Genomic DNA, 17,200 nt, shown 5'->3' with positions numbered 1-17,200 from the left:
TCTTTTACCTACCCTGCTTGTGTGGGCATGCACATGTGGTCTTTCTCTCATAAACAAACGAACAAACAAACAAAGTTTCACTTAAAAAAAGAAAAGCACTCTTAAAGTCTTGGCACAATTTAAATTCAGGAGAAATTTAAAATTATTTTGCATTTCATAAGAGGTCAAATTGTTCTCACTGTTGATTTAAAAAGATATAGCATCTGTATTCAAGTGGTCATATTACATCCATTTCACTTGTTCCCTTTTTAGTTCCCTGTTATGGATAGTTGACATAGGGCAAGACCATCCCCAGTACTTACAGTGCCTACTTTAATTTGGTTTGATGGCTCAACTATGATTTGTAACCCCAGATTTTGTATTCTCTGGGAAGATACAGGTGTAACTACAAAATTTTGAAAATAGGTGATACATGTATTTGGCAGAAATGCTAATCTAGAAAATTTTAGAATAAATCTTGAGATAGAGGAGAAATCTTATAATGAGATCATACATGTGGAGAATAGGATATTCAGTGTGAGGAAGGCAGCAGAATCAAGGATTAACTCAGTAATTCTCAGGTGTATGGAGCAAACTTAGATACTGGGTTTAGGTGGGTTGTGGGTGGGAAGCTAACTGAATGAAAATTTTAACAACAAAAACAAGTGAGAATTATTTTCTAGTATTTCCAATGTTATAGTTTGAGAGGGTTAGTATTTCTGAAGAAAGTGTGGAGTAGTGATAATAATAACTATAATATTAACATTTATACCTAGATTTTATTCAGAACTTATTAAGTTCTACGCATTGCTACTATTTTTTTTAAATGTCTTGCAGTAACTCCCCAATGTAGGTAATATTATCATCTCTATTTTTCATGGAAAGAAATCAAAATTTAGAGACAACATGTAACTTTTGCAGCTGGGGATAAGGAGCCAGGATTTAAAAATTATGGATCCATAGGCTTAGAGAAGCATATTCCAGGACTAGAGCAGAATAAAACCAGGGGAAATGGTCATTTGCTTAGATGGCACATTGAGAAGGATAAAGAGGAGCCTGGAAAATAATTATACTTTTCATTCAGTTTCCACCAACTTGCTTTCAGACTTGCTGTTTCTTTTGTTTGGAGACAGATCATCTCCCTTTCACACTCCTCCTTTCTTTAAAGTCAGTTGAAATGTGACTTCAATTACAAAGCTTTTCCTGACTCTGCATTAAGGGAAGCCTTCTGTGTTCAATCTGAAGTTCCCAAAGCCCTCCATTAAAGCAATCATACAAGAATATTATGATTGTTTGTTTGTTTGTCTTTTCACCATCTGTATACTCTAAGGCAAGAAGTGTGGGTTTTAATTTTTTTTTGTATCTTTGTGTCTTGCACATGATATCCCCTAATAAAAAATGTATTAAAGCTCAATAACTGAATAAGTGAATGAATCGATAATAGTTGGCAAGAGAACAGTAAAGTGGCACAGTAAGGAAGTGAGTGAAGAAGGTATTCAGGTGTCTATTCAGTATCTAGGAGTGGAGCTCAGTAGAGAGAGGGGGTGAAGCTGAAAGGGGAGAGAAGCAGAGGATGTCCTTGTGGGAAGAGTTGGCAGGCAGCACAGCCTGTACATACATTGCTCAGATTATAAAACAGGCCAAACAGCAACATGTACCAGTGATAACACAATTCAAGTCTTTGGAGAGCTGCTCCAAAATTTACTGTGCACAAAGCAAAACACCTGATTAATATTTTAACACTTTAGCTCTCACAAAGCAGAGGGAATAATATGGGGAAGGCTGTTCAGGACCTAGTGTCTATGCAGTGCGAACAGGCATGGTGTGGAGGACAGAGGAGCTCTGGAAAAGGACACTTGGCTCTCTTCACACATGAAGAGCACATTTATTTTTCTGACCACTAAAATTATACACACATTTATAAAACTGAAATGTAAAGAAATGTAGAAAGGGAGAAAAGAGAAATAACCCTAAGTTTCATTTGGCCCTCATTACTGCTAACATTTGTGGTGTTTAGGTCTTTAAAAATAGGAATTTACATATGATATATGCACATACGGTTTGGTAACATTTTAAAAAATTAATGCTATTTTGAGAATAACCTTTATTATTTAAGATTCCTTTACAATAATACTTAATTAGATAAATGATTATCAATGGATATATCATGTCAGGAATACTGAATCACTTATTGTTGGATGCTTACGTTATTTTCAGGTTTTGCAGTAATAAGTAATGCCACAAGGCATATATTCATGCAAGACTTAATTTGTATTGTTATGTGTACATTTTCTGGATGGAGTTCTAGGAATGAAATTATAGGTAAAGTAAGACTTAATATTAAGATATTTCATACATTCACTACAGTTCCCTTTCAGAATTATACTATCACTAGTGGAGTATGGAAGTGATATTTTCACTTTACCTTGGCTTATATTAAAATACATATACTTGCCACATATGTATGTATACACATACATTATGTAAAATAGATACACAATATATATATCTTGATTTGCATTATCTTGATTACCAAAGAGTTTCTTTGATTACTGAAGAAATTAATGATTACAGAGACCTCAGTACATGTGTCAGTTAATAAGTTGTCTCTTTAAGGCTTTCACACATTTTTTTTCTATTTTTCTTATAAATCAGTAGCATTCTATATGAATTTTTAAATTTATTTTTCACTCCTTACTTTGCCCCTGCATATAATAGGAAGAAACAGGAGATGACCTATCAAGTAAGAATCCTTACTCCTTACAGGAGCAGGGATGGAGTGGTGGCTATTATAAATCTTTTCTTTTTATCATGGTCAGTTTTTCCGACATTTGTGTGGAAGTGGAGAAAGAGAAACTAACAAGGGAGATAGAGGACTGAAGAGTATAGGTGGGGAGCCAGCAGAGAGCAATGAGGATAGCAGAAAAGGCCACCCCAAAATATGCTGTTTTAGCATAAGAATTATTTTTGAGCTAAAGGCCCTTGAAAAACAGGTGCAGGATGGCCACTCTAACCTCTCCTTTTATTCCAGAAAGCAGGAGGTATAACTGCTATGTGAAGGATGCTCTCCCTATACCAGGAGGAAAGAGACATTCTTATTATCAGAGATAGTAGTCAAGGGCAAGAGAATTTCATACAAATAGACCTTGTCAAAATAACTCTTCCTTTAGTCTGTCCATATAGTGTGGTTACTTTCCCACAGTTCCCTCTTTGTTTAACCTCATATATAAAGCACTTAGGTTTGGCATTTTTTTGGGGTCTCTATTTCCTTATAAGGGCCCCCATATCATGTAAACTTAAATAAATTTGTGTGCTTTTCTCTTATTAATCTTTTGCCACAGAGTTCTAGCTGAGACTCTGAGGTGGGTAGAGGAAAATTTTTTCCTCCTCAACAACATAGTGGAAAACAAAGCAAGAGACAGTTTCAAGAAGGAGCTATGGTCAACAGAGATAATGCCCCAGAGAGTCACATAAAGTAAGAACATGACCAAATATGTACTAGGATTATTAGTAACAGTATCAGCTATACACTTATTTCATTCATTGTTTAATGCTTTGTATACTTTCTCCACTTAATCCTAATAGCAATTTTTGAAATGGTGTTATTATCCTCATTTACACATTGGGAAACAGAGACTTATAGAGGTTAAAAATTGTGTCTAAGGTCACACCACTAGTGTGAGATTCATATCTAGGTTTTTCTGGCTCTAAATTTCAAATTTTCACCATAATAATTTACTGCAATATGAAGAAGAGCAATGAGGTTACTTTGAAATGCTGTGCTCTGCGCTACGATTTATGTAAGCAGACATCAGACAACCATCTATCAGGATGTTGTAGAAGGTTTTCTTCAATCTAGTGAGAAAGAACATATAAGGTTCTCCTGAAAAATTGTAACTGTTGGGTTTGGTGGTCTTCCCAAAAAAGAAGTGAACATTCCTGTTATAAGAAGGTAATGTGTTGTCATTTCAGGCATCTCATATTATTTTAAATGATATAATGCATGACTCTGGTCATCGTATCTGGAAGAATTTTGTATTTTTATATAAATTATATCTACACATGGATTTCCAAGTAAGAGGTACTAGTCCTTAATATTCAGTTACTGGTTATTGGACAGTGTTTGACAATAATATGCTGTTGACTCCAGAGCTACAAAATTCTGAGCAGGAGAAAGCGTTTCATGCATATATTCCCGGATATGTTTATTTTTAATTTGACGTCTGTTTTACTATATCTGCAGCAGATTAAGTATTTCTGCCATTCTTGCATATTTCCCTATCCATGACCTTCATAATTTCCGTAATGGTAAGTGAATGATGGCCACACACTTACTGATATTTGTAGCTGCAAAGACCTCTGCCTTCTTGTAAGTGGCAATTATATTTCTTTAATCAATTTGAAGCACATTCTGGATTCACTGCTAATCTCCTGACTATGGGCTCTGTTCAGTACAGGTCAGGAAAGTAATCATAACAAAAATGTGAAGGATGCAATTATGGTACCATACAATCCAATGCAATCAAAGCAAATAGCTAATTTCCATTTGTAAGTTCAAATGATACTATCTATGCGGTCTGTCAAATGCATTTAAAAGCCGTAAACTGTACAAGATGAGTCATTCATAATGTATGGACAACAAATTCTTGAGGGCATAGACTGTGGCAATTCACACAAATGCTGGCATGAAATAAGTGCTCAGTAAACACGACAGATCAGATAGTTGTGATTTAGAGTAATTAATGTCACCTGTGACTATCAAAAATTGTATTTTGATTTGTGATATAAAGTGAACCAAAGATTTTTCCATTGGATTTAATTTAGTCATATGTTTAAGTATTGATTTTTAGGGAGGTTTGGTTAAATAGGTATCAATTTTCTATTTTAGTGGAGATAGTAAATTTTTGTTTTGGTACTATTACCAAATTATGTGAAAACATCATAAGATGTTTAAAAAAACCAGTTTTTGAAAGTAAAACAGGCTTTCAGGCTTTTAAGCCTGAAAGAAGTTGAAAGGTCTGAAGATTGTCCCGGTTTTCTGGGGCGGGGGCCATGAGGTGGTTTTGGCTGGAGGTTGTAGATGTTTGTAGTGGCATCTTGGGGGCTTCCTAGTGAGAGGTTAGAAAGAAGGGGCAGGGTAAAGGTTAGGGATCAAGAGGAGAAGCAGGGTGCCAGGAAGAAATGAGTGTATCCTGTTATCCTCCTCTACTCCCTCATTCTCTCCCTCCTGCTTTCCTTTCTTCCCTCCCTCCCTCCCTTCTCTCTCCTTCCTCGTTCTCTGTCTCTTTTTTTGTGTTTGTATATGGGGACTCTACCCCCATAAAAACAGACACCTCACACCTAGAGAGAAGTAAATCTCAGGTGAGTTTGGACATCCCTCCCCCCATTTGATTTGGAGGAGAAAATGTGGGAGAGAGGCCTAGAGTCAGTGTGGTTCCAGAGCTAGGAGAAGCACTAGGTCTCACTGCTCAGTGTGGTTCAGTCACTGTGCAGATGAATCTGGAAGAGCTGAGACCCCTATGAAGTGAGTCTTGCTTCTAAGCCAGGTGTCCTGCTTGCCTCTCAGCTGGAGAGAATGAGCTGATTTCTTTGGGCAAAGATGCTATTTGCTTGCCTAATCCTGGTTCATCTGGACTGCTTCTGCCCATAGAAGAAGCCTTTTTCCTGCTGCACAGGACACTGTGGAGAGAAGGTATTGTACACAGGGCCCTGTGGGGGCATATCTGTCAGATGCCGAGGAGGTCCCAGGACTGGGACATTTTCATTAAGGTGACCACAAGCTCACTGTATAATAGGTGCCCTCAGTTAGTCACTTCCCCTCCCCCCAGGAAACCCATTACACTTCCAACCTCAGTCATCCCCCTTGAAGCACCTGTGACTTTCAGTTCTGTATGCCTGGGGTCAAGCTCTTGCACAAGCTGGCAGTGGTAATGATATATGAATATTTTATTAAAAAATATTTCTAACATTCAGTATATTATAGGGAAGCACATTACCAGATCCCATCTTTCCATCAAATCAGGTCTATTTATTTATTTTGCCATATTTCCTTTAGATTCCACTCCCTCTCCCCCACCCCGAATTAAGGCATACAGATAAAGTGCCAGGAGAGTCCCTCACTGAGTCTATTCTCCTTTCTGTTCCAGAGGTAACCAAAACTTCGAATTGATGATTAGCATTTCCATGCATGCTGTTAACCAGTCATCATTACTATACATAAAATTATACAGAACACTGTCATGTTTCAAAATTCATACAAATGCTATCATCACATATATCATTTTACATGGTACATTTCTAGTTCAGCATTGAGATTTACCCGTTCAGTACTTGTAGGTCTTGTTCTTAACTTTTAACTGCTGTTATATAGTATCCCATTATATGAATCATTAGAATGGCTGTAATATTTATTCAAAGGAGGATCAATTTTCCCTTCTGTTTTATATATTTTTTAACCTTATAATGCTCGCAGGTTACTTTGCATAACCATAGAAACTATCTATTGACACATGTATGAACGAATTTATTCAAGGAATATCCTTGTAGTGCCTTCCAGCTTGTCAGGCCCCACGTTGAGACACAGAAATAGACATAACAGGACTGTGGCATCAAGTGGAAAGCAGATATATAAATAAGCAGCCAGAGCTCTGGTTCTGCAGCCAGAGCCCTGTGGTGTTTGGGTACATACAGGGTGCTCTGGGAGTAGAGGTTATTGTTGTGCCCAAGATTGCGAATCTGAGAAACCACCAAGGAGCCAACACCGATGCAAGCTCACGAGGGTTTATTTACAAGCTCGAGCTTGCGTCCAAGTGTACCCGACACAGAGGAGCAGGGACTTGGGCCCCCGAGGTGGGTTTCAGCTTAGTTTTATGGGCTGGTCTAGGGGACCTCCAGAAGGGGTGGAGCAATTCCTCAAGTTCCGTTTACATTTTGATATGGGGCCTTCAAGGGCATTGAGCTCTGTTCTTACTCTAATAGGGGCTTCCTGCCCTCGGCTTGGGCTCTGTTTTTATTCTAATAGGGGCTTTCTAGGACGTTAAGCTGTAAACTGTTTTCTTCCAGTAGCTGAAGTAAGGTGAAGTTCAGCTCTTATTCACAGGGGCCTGTGATGGCTGTACTTGTGCTAACGCTGAACTTAAAGTGGAATGGCCTTAATTTTCTCGGCCTCCACAGTTATGGGTGAATGTCAGAGTGCGGTGGAGGAGTGGGGAGGTAGGGATGGGGATAGGTGTGTGTTGGCGGGGAGCCCTTAGGGAAGCCTTCACAGGGGAAGTAACTTTTGAGCTGTTTTTGAAAGAATGGATTTCCTGGGAACTAAGTGGGGAAAGGATTACCCTTTTAAAGGGATTAGCACTCGTAAAGAAAGACAGGGAGATTTTGAAAGGGAATCCTTAGATCAGTAAATTGCAAGTAGATTAGTCAGCAGAATAACTGTAGTGGGTGGGGAATGGGGGTTTCCCTGGCTATTACAATTTCCCTTCCCTCAGAATTAAATGGGTAAATAGTGCCCCCCAATTATAGCACTTGAAGCACCTTTTTATAACCACCGAGAAGTATGGGTGAGTATGGGTGTATGTGTACACCCCACTCATTTAGATGGATTTCTAAAACTCTCCAGTGTTCCTTTCTTCAGGGATTAAAAGCATGGTCTTTGTGGTCCAACAGATCTGCATTTGTTTATTTTTTCACTTTTTAAAGAATTTATTTATTTACTTGAGAGAGAGAGAGAGAGAGAACATGAGCGAGGGAGGGGAGCATTTTTTTCCTTCTTGGCTGGCAGGACTCATGCTCTCTGTAATGTTCTGGAGACAAGGTTGGCAAAACTGCAGAATCTCTGGCATTCTTCAATTCAATCAGGGAGCAGGGTGGGCTACCTTAATTACAGTAGTTTCATAAATTTGAGTGTGGAATATTTATAGGGATTCCATGGAAGTAGACTTTCTTGCTCAAAAAAGGCTTTTGAAAAACTAGATTAAGCAGTGAAACAACATTCTTGACCGCAGGATTTCCTAAAGACTTTCATAAATTAATGAGTAATCTCAAAGAATGAGTTCATGGTATAGTGCAGTTTCCAAATTTACCTGACAAGGGAATCCCCTTTCAGGGTACCTCTATTACAATCTTCTCGTAGTGCTTCACAGAACAAAGCTTGGGAGTTGACATAGCACGTAGGCAAGACCTTATTCAGTGTCAGGATATGAAACAGATTCTCAGTTTCATCCTTGGATCTTATGGTTCAATATTTTTCATCTGGAAGTGATACAGAGAGAATGCATTATAGAAATAATGTTTATCCAGTGAGATGTTAAATTCTAAGTGCTTGTGATACCTCAGAAAAATATCCCTGGTCTTCCTTATTAGTCTATTAGGACTCTATTATCCCATCCTGAAATTTCTTTAAATGTTTCTTGAATCTATTGGATTTGTTATTATGAGTCAAATCTTTTTTTTTCTTTTGAATATAGTTTACACACAATGTCACATTAGGTTGAGGTGTACAACATAGTGATTTGACAAGTTTATACATAATGCCATGTTCATCACAAGTGTAGCTGCCATCTGTCCCAATACATTACAGTATCATTGACTGTATTCTTTATATTTTGCCTTTTAATCCTGTGAATTATTCATTCTGTAACTGGAAGCCTGTATTTTCCATTCCTCTTCACCCATTTTATTTAATCCTGATTCCCCCCATCAGTTTGCTCTCTGTATTTACAGGTCCAATTCTGCTTTTTGTTTGTTTACTCATTTGGGTTCTTAAAAATTTTTTTTTTAGATTCCACTTATGAGTGAAATCATATGGTATTTGTCTTTCTCAGTCAGGCTTATTTCACTTAGCATAATAATCTCTAGGCCCATCCATGTTTGTTTCAAATAGCATAATCTTATCCTTTCTTTTAGCTGCATAATATTCCATTATGTGTTGTATACACTGTATACATATGTGTATGTGTGAATGTATATACCATGTCTTCCTTATCCATTTGTCTATTAATAGACACTTAGATTGCTTTCATACTTAGCTATTGTGAATAATACTGCACTAATCATAGGAGTGCATATGTATCTTTTCAAGTTAGTGTTTTCATTTTCTTTGGGTAAATACTTGGATCATATGGTATTTCTATTTCTAGCTTTTTGAGGGACATTCACATTGTTTTTTAACAGTGGCTGTAGGAATTTATATTCCTATATCAACAATGAATGAGAGTTCCTTTTTTCCCACATTCTCATCAACACTTGTTATTTCTTGTGTTTTTATTTTAGCCATTCTAACAGGTGTAATGTGATATCTCATTGTGGTTTTGATTTGCATTTCCCTGATAATGAGTGATACTGAGCATCTTTTTATGTATTTGTTGAACATCTGTATGTCTGGAAAAAATGCCTGTTTAAGTCTTCTGCTCATCGTTTGATTGGACTTTTTTGTGTGTGTATGTTGAATTAAGTCCTTTATATATTTTTGATACTATCCCCTTATTAGTTATATCATTTGCATGTATCTTCTCCTATTCAGTAGGTTGTCTTTCTCTTTTGTGGATGGTTTTCTTTGCTGTGCAGAAGCTTTTTATTTTGATGACATAACAGATTTTAAGTACAACTCATTGTGAGAACTCATGAAATTTAGGCCCTCTTGCTTTTAAAGCCAAATGATATGGGGACTTGTCTTACCCTATGCAGGCTCCCTGGTGTGATAGTCCATTTCTCCCTATTATCTGTGCCTCCTGTTCCATCCTACCCTGGAGATACCCAAAGTCCATTTTGCTCCCCACTGCATTTCAGCTCTTCCTATCTTCTTCGATGTGGTCTCTTCTCTACACTTAGTTGTGGAGTTTGTTCTGCCAATCTTTGGGTCATTTTCTGGATTATTTATGCTTGTGTGAGTGTTATCTAGTTGTATCCATGGGACCAGGTGAACCTGGGGTCCTCTTACTACACCATCTTCCCTGCCTCCTAGAATACTCCTTATTTGTCCTCAAGTTTCCTGTCTCAGACTTCAGTTGTACTTCAGTTAAACATTCTAGGACTCCCCACTATTGGAGAGTATCAGAGATCCCTCATTATATCAATAAATTGAGGAATTTTTTTTTTTTTAATGTGGACATTCTAAATTTCTCTGATTTGGCATATCAATAATAGCAAAATTTATTTCCTAATGAGAAATTCAGAAGAAAGTATACATTAATTATCAATGATGAATGATAAAATAAGGTCTTTTTCTATTAATAACTTATGATATATTCCTTATTTTCTTCCATAAAGTATTTGAGAAGTTTACAACTAAAAGGCACTTTTACATTACCACTTTTAAGCAGAAAGAAGACATTTAACAACAACAATAATAAATTATACAAGTGGGGAGAAATATATGTGCCAAAATGTAGGTTATTATTGTCAAAGCAGTTTGAAAATTAAATTTGGGTTAGACTTCCTGGCAGCCAAGGGAAGAAAGGTGGTAGGGTGGGGGACAGAAGGCATCATGAGGTTATAACACTAAAGCTTTGAGCAGCAAAATTATTTCTTTGAGGGCTTAGCTAATGAGATCAGAATGCATTGTGGCCTTGTGGATTAAAGGCTCCTGTTTCCCTTGGGCTTTGATAATTTTCACTGGGCAGAAAAAAACACCTAGTCAAAGGTGCTTCTTAAAAAAAGTATCCTGTTGGATTGCTTAATCTCTTGACCATAAGCAACCTTACTGAAACTGTGGACCAGTCAGGAAATAGCATGGATTGGATTGGGTGCAAGTCACTTAACCTCTGTTCCACTGTTGGAAGGATACCTTCAGCCTTTCCAGATGCATGGGTCAGATGGCAGCCCCACTTGGGGCATCTCTGGGTGTGCTACATCCAAGATTATGCCAAGAAAGCAATTTAGAAACAAAGGGTTCTCAGGTTGCCACCGTTTACCTGTCTGGAAACCACTGCTGTGTTGCTTCTGGTCCCTCAGATGGCCTCATTCCTGGGAGTCTATACTTGCTGCTTGAAGCATTCTTAATACTTTTTGAGACTCTGAAGAATACTGTTCCCTGGCCCACCTTTTGACAAAGAGCTAATGTTTTGGGGTTTAGAGTCATCTGCCCATGGATATTCCCTTGAGCAGGATGTGTGACTACCACAAATGAGTCAATAATTTGATGTCCCTTGGAAATAATGTTCTTCAAGGAGTCATTCATTATTTATTTAGAGGGAAGGCACAGAATATATAAAGAAGCCAGAGAAGGAGATTGGTGGTGGCCCTCAACCTCTCCTTTGTGGTCAGCTCTAGCCCCAAACATTCATATGATGCTCAGTAAAGCACTATCATGCCCCTGACTGGATACATCAGAATTCAGTGGTAATACAGAATTTGCAGGTTTCTGGAGGTCTCAAGTCCCATCCGAAGTGGCTTATCAGAAATTCTTTCCAACAACTTATAGTCTTCCTGAGAAGACTTCTGATAAATGCAACTTCTCCATTTAATTACATTTCCAGTGATGTTTTAATCCTCTTATTGATCAGTGCCCTGGTCAGCTGCCTGACTGGCCTGCCCCTTAATCTTGCTCTGGTAGGCCTCAATGGAAATTTCTTTGGGGTCTTTTACATACACATTTATGACCTTTTAGCTGTACTGAAAGCTACAGAAATCAATCAAACAAATTCCAACAAAGGCCAACAGTGAAGCCACATTTCAGCAAACGAAATATTAAAAAAATCTTGCCTGAGGAAAATGTGGAAGAAACTTGGCCTTTTCTTTGCCCCCGATTGCTTTTTCTTGGATGCATTTTTGACAAGGGAGAAGAAAGCAGAAATTGGGACGGTTTAAAAACCAACAAGTACACAGAAGCAGTACACACAGAATAATCTACCACAGGACTATTTCTCACATTAGGGCGAGCGCCACCTGGAGGGTGTTTAAACCCCTTTAAACCATTTAAGTGAATGTGTCATCTTTGATGAATGGTACCTATTGTATGCTGGGAAAAGTAGTAATGCTTGGGAAAATTGAAATTGGTGAACATTAGGAAGAAGAAAAGAAAGGATATTGGAAAGAAATTTTAATTACATGAGACTTGGTGTTTAGATGGAAAATGCCTTATTATCATATGGCTTGTCATTCATCACTGCCATCCAACCCTCTACCATTGAAAAATTCAACTTGTATGGTCTAGATATCAGAGATAAAGGGTATACATATCCTTTGGTAACTTGGAGAAGTGAAGAAACTGGGCTCTGTATGTGTTAAAGAGAGATTTGTGTACTTAGTTTTTCTGAATGTTACCTAAATGTACAACTACAACTTTAGGAAACAGAGAAGAGCCTTTTGTTTAATACAATGGATCAAGATGACTGATGATTGAATCTCCTGCCCACGAGAGTCCTGAAGATGTTCATTCTTCTCTTCATTGATACACATACCCATTCATTCCTTGTCTTAATCCTCATTCCCACTCACTGTCTCAAGATTATTATGACACAGACCTAGTTCTGTCATCAATGACAGAGCTCATGCTTGGAGAGAGCCTGAAGAGAACTTTCTCTGAGAGATAAGAAAGAATTAGGAATATGTGAGGGGAGAAGGTGGGAGGCAATGAGGCAAAAAGACTCTTTGAGGGAGGAAGTAGTTAATGTTGGTGGATGAACTATAGTTAGTCAACTAAATTTGCAGTGTCTCTGTGTGTTTTTGGTGTATATATGTGATTACAAAAATAATATCTAATGAGGGAAATGTGGAAATATATATATATAAAAGACTGAATGAAAGCATGATTCTCCAACTTTGGAGTCCATGCTGTCCTCTAAACACAGTTACTGCACCTATCACAGCAATTGGGTAGAGTTTGTGAGGGACTCGTTTGTCCTCTCTGGTAGTCTGACCTCTTCATTTGATAGGATTAGAAACTGGGTAAGGACTTGGGGATCATAAAAAGGCATGTCTACTGACTCATCATGAATTCATAGTTCAGCCTGGACCAGATCCTTTGTACCCTAACTCTTAATCTGAAGTCCTCTCTGCAATGCCACACAAACTGCTTCAATTTAACTTTTAGCAAGAAAATAACACTATGTTATTCACTGCATATTCTGGATACTTTATACCTGATTACTATAGTTTCTGTGATTTTCCCACATCTTCTGGGTTCTTTGTTATGAATTGATATCAGGAAGTAAAGGTATATGCCTAACTCGAAGGTGACTTCCGAGTGTGGTTAATCTCCTGTGTACAATGAGTTTTTGAAAAGATTCATTTTATTGGAAGCTAAGGCAATGCAGAGCAGTGAGTCTATTTAAATGCAATAGTGCTTTTTAAGGAATCAGGTCCAGCCAATTTCTGATTCCCTGAGGCTAAATTCTATTAGGCATTAAAACTCAAATTTCAGGCAGCTTGCACTGATGAACACAAGGAACATCTGTAGCAAGTTTCTAGCATTATAACCACTGAATACCGATTACTCTCGGAAGACCTAGGTCTACAATGCTAACGGGTAAAATGAAGAAGCATTTGTTTCTAAAAATATATAAGTACCTTCTACTTTTCAACTGGACAGAGAGGATGGTGGATGATTTTGATAAATATAACCTGTAAGTTTTCAGTTACTCCAGAGCATTTATATGGCTTACCAATAGACATGCTAATAAGCACCATTAATTTGGCACCTGCTACATTCTAGACATTTTATGTACATTATTCCAATCTTTATAGTAACCCTGAAAGTCAACAGTATTATCTTCATTTTATAGGAGAAAACACTAAACCTCAGAGAGGTTAAGCACCTTGCTGCAAGTCAGCCGTTAGAAGGTAGGTTGGGCTAATCAAATGAGGCTGGAGTGACTGTATGCCTTTTACTCCATTCCAGTGATTGTCTGATTTGTTTATAGCCTCACCTCCTACCCAGTCCTTGGTTTAGAAAGTATACTGTCAGTTTTTTGGATTGGCTCTAGTTAATCAGTTGAGGACTTTCATGTTTAAAAAGTTCATATGTCCAAAAAAGTCAGCTAAGGAATAGTCCAAGATTGCAGTATGTTTAGCCTTAAACAGGAAGCTGCTTGCTTTCTGGCCTGTATTTATTTTACTTGAGACAACACAGTCTCAAGACAAAGAGAGGCCCATAGATTTCCATCCCAGCTAGAAGTCTGAAACTCAAGGGGGAATCTTTTCTCTGATTGAGACAGAGTCGAGCGGCCATCAGTGTGATCTTTGACTTGGCCTGGAAAGCTTTTCTGTGTCACTCTATCTCTTTGTTTACCTCTTGTGATGTTTACCTACTCAGACTTTATCCTTTACTTTTCCCCTTTGCTACAGGAATAGGAGTAAGAGGGCAGGAATCCGTCCTTGGTGGTAGGAGGCCAGGGATTGATAGGATGTGACAGGAGACTTCAAGAGGATATGTGGGAGTTGGCTTAGGGAACAGACTATATTCCCAGTAAAGGCTAAGGAACAGGATGAAAGTGGGTATGAGGACTTTTGTTGGTTACATAGACAAACTTTAGCTAAGTAAAAGAGGATAATGCTTGGATGTCTCACAATATCTAAAGATGAATGTAACTGCCCTCTGAACTAGGGACCTGAATGCTACTGCCTTGTTCCACATCTCTCTTCTGTGTTTCTTTCTACCTCTCTGCCTTATTTTTCTCCCTCTCCAGCATCTGGTACAGAGAGCATGGACACCACAATGATCTTAGTCTTGTATGTTATAGGTACAATGACTGAGAAACTACCGTTTTTGTTTACTTTTGCATTTTTCCTCTCTTTTCTCACTTTCTTTCCTCTTTCTCTCCTTTCAAGTTCCAAAATTTTCAGGAGTAAAAAAAAAAAAAAAAAAATTGGGTCAAGTGTTTAAACCCTGGATCAATTAACTGTGACAAATGGCACAGACATTATAGAAATATGACAGATTTTGTTGCTGTCATGTGGATGGGTTGGGGAGTTGCAAATTTTCTAGAAAAGTGGTACCGGGATGATCATTTATGATCACTACCCTCAAAATCCAGAATCTGACAGGAATTGGTCCAATAAGAGTATCAATTAATATAGTGATTATGTATAATAATGAAAACAGCCAACTTTTATTGGGCCCAATTAATACTATGCTAAGTGTGTGTGTGTGTGTGTGTGTGAGATAAAATCTCATTCAATCATTATGATTTTAAGAAGTAATTAGTGGGACACCTAGGTAGCTCAGTGGGTTAAATAAACGTCTGCCTTCAGCTCAGGTCATGATCTCAGGGTCCTGGATTGAGCCCTGCCTCAGGCTCTGAGCTCAGGAGGAAGTCTGTTTCTCCCTCTCCTTCTGTCCATCCCCCAATGGTGTTCTTTGTCTCAAATAAATAAGTAAAATCTTTTTTTTTTTTTTAAAGAGAAGTAGTATTACTCTCATTATATAGATCTGGAATCAATTCAGTATAGTCCACACTATTAACTACCATAGTATATTGTCTGATCTTATGATTGGCAATCATTGTACAAGTATAACTTGAGGAATTTGATAAGGATTATTAAATGATAGTGCAAATTAACTCTTTGTAATCCTTTTTTTGGGATCAGCAAAACAAATAGGCACTAATTTAAGAAAGGAACAATGCAACAAGTTATGCAAGATATATTAATAGTGCTTCATTATCATGCAATGTCTTTTGAGTATTTTCAAATTGTCGATTGTCTATTTTTATCCAAACTGGATAAATAGTTCACAGTTACACACTGTGACCTAATAATAAATAATTTCAATACCAAAGTGAAGACTACAATTTCAGTTTCTGATTGCCCAGATTTTCTGATGTCCTTACTGATTTTCAGTTGACTAGCTAGCTGTAGAGTCTTTATTTCTAGAAAAAAAATTGATTCTATGGTTCTGAATAATAACTGATACCTTCTACATTGATTTTATGATGCTGGAGAGGAATTGGTAATATATAAAGTTTCAGAAAACTACAAAGAAAGACTTTTCATAACCTTGGACCTAGCAGCAGCAACTCAATAAGTACTTTTTGGTTTCAATTTTATTTAACACAGTTATATTTAACACAACAAGAAGAGGATAAACTGGGGGTGGTTTTAGCTTTGACTCTAAACTGCTTACATTCTCACTGACCACATATAACCATATTGAAGAAAGTGTAGTGACTTGGGCTCCAAACAGCTAGTTTTGGCTCTGTCTCTCTATTTCCTTGTGGCATATTTATTGAGCCTCGAATTCTTCATTTATAGAAAATGTTAATGACAATTACTTTCACTGTCTCATAGGTTTCATCTTACATATCAAATGAAATAATTTACATGGACACTAAAAATATTATACACTTTTTTTGCTTTTTATAATTAATACTTATTTCAGAAATTCAGAAACTATAAAGAATTATAAAGTGAATACTCCAGTAGCTACCACATGGTTTAAGATATAAAAAGCTACTGGTAATTTGAATTCCCCTCCTATTCCATCCTGGGATACATTTGAAAAAGTAGAATCACATACTGAGTTGTTCCAACTTACTTAAAAGTTTTCCAATAATTGAGTATCAAAATTATTTTCTTTCGGTATTCATGCATATGTTAACAAAGTTCATCTCTTTTAGAAGAATCGATTTGATTTTGAAGCAAAGGCACATCAATTTCAAAACTCTATATATCAAAGTTAAATAGCTTCACTATTTTATCAACTCAGTTATTATTAACATTTAATTGAACAAGTACAAAAAAAAAGAACAAGTACTGTATGAGCTGACAAGTAATCATGAATTTATCAATAGCAACAGTCTTCTTTGATTTACGTAATATTGTCAATAAGTTTAAGTCTCTATATTGATTCAAATATAGAAAATGTTTCAAATTATTGTTATTGATTTTTATTATGAAAAGTTTCAATTTCAGCATGGATTCTTAGGTAGGTCACACATAAGCTTCTCTTTTCCTTCAGGTGTCATGGATAACTTTTTCATATACAGTATGATATCTGTGAGGAAATAGAAATCACACTCTCATTTGTGTGTGTGCGTGTGTTTGATTATTGGATATTTGGGAAATATATGTTTTATTTCAAGAAAAGCTTGACTAGAAGTTCAAAAAAGATGTGTGATAAAGTGTTCGCTCAGCAGGTTTGGTTTGCTCAAACCTTGCACATTCCAAAGAACCTACTGGCCTTTAATCCTTTCCTGGGAGAAAATCTCTAGGCCCTTGTAATAGTCTGCTTGATAAGAGTGTCTTTATATACCTGAGGCTTTTGGCTACACCAGGTAGTTTATGC

General features: G+C 37.2%; 1 long non-coding RNA gene across 8 annotated transcripts in view; it reads left to right on the top strand.

The window, feature by feature from the left end:
* Positions 1 to 6,649: 6,649 nt before the first annotated feature.
* The window catches only part of LOC144280995 (uncharacterized), a 345,351-nt gene continuing 334,800 nt past the window's right edge, over positions 6,650 to 17,200 (top strand). For all 8 annotated transcript variants that reach the window (XR_013349461.1, XR_013349458.1, XR_013349460.1 and 5 more), the window contains exon 1: positions 6,650 to 6,828. This is a non-coding gene — a long non-coding RNA (uncharacterized LOC144280995). The remainder of the gene's footprint in view (positions 6,829 to 17,200) is intronic.

This window comes from Canis aureus, chromosome 12, assembly GCF_053574225.1.
Source record: "Canis aureus isolate CA01 chromosome 12, VMU_Caureus_v.1.0, whole genome shotgun sequence".
NCBI lineage: Eukaryota > Metazoa > Chordata > Mammalia > Carnivora > Canidae > Canis > Canis aureus.
Note: the sequence above shows the minus strand (reverse complement) of the source record. Positions and strands in the feature narration are given on the sequence as shown.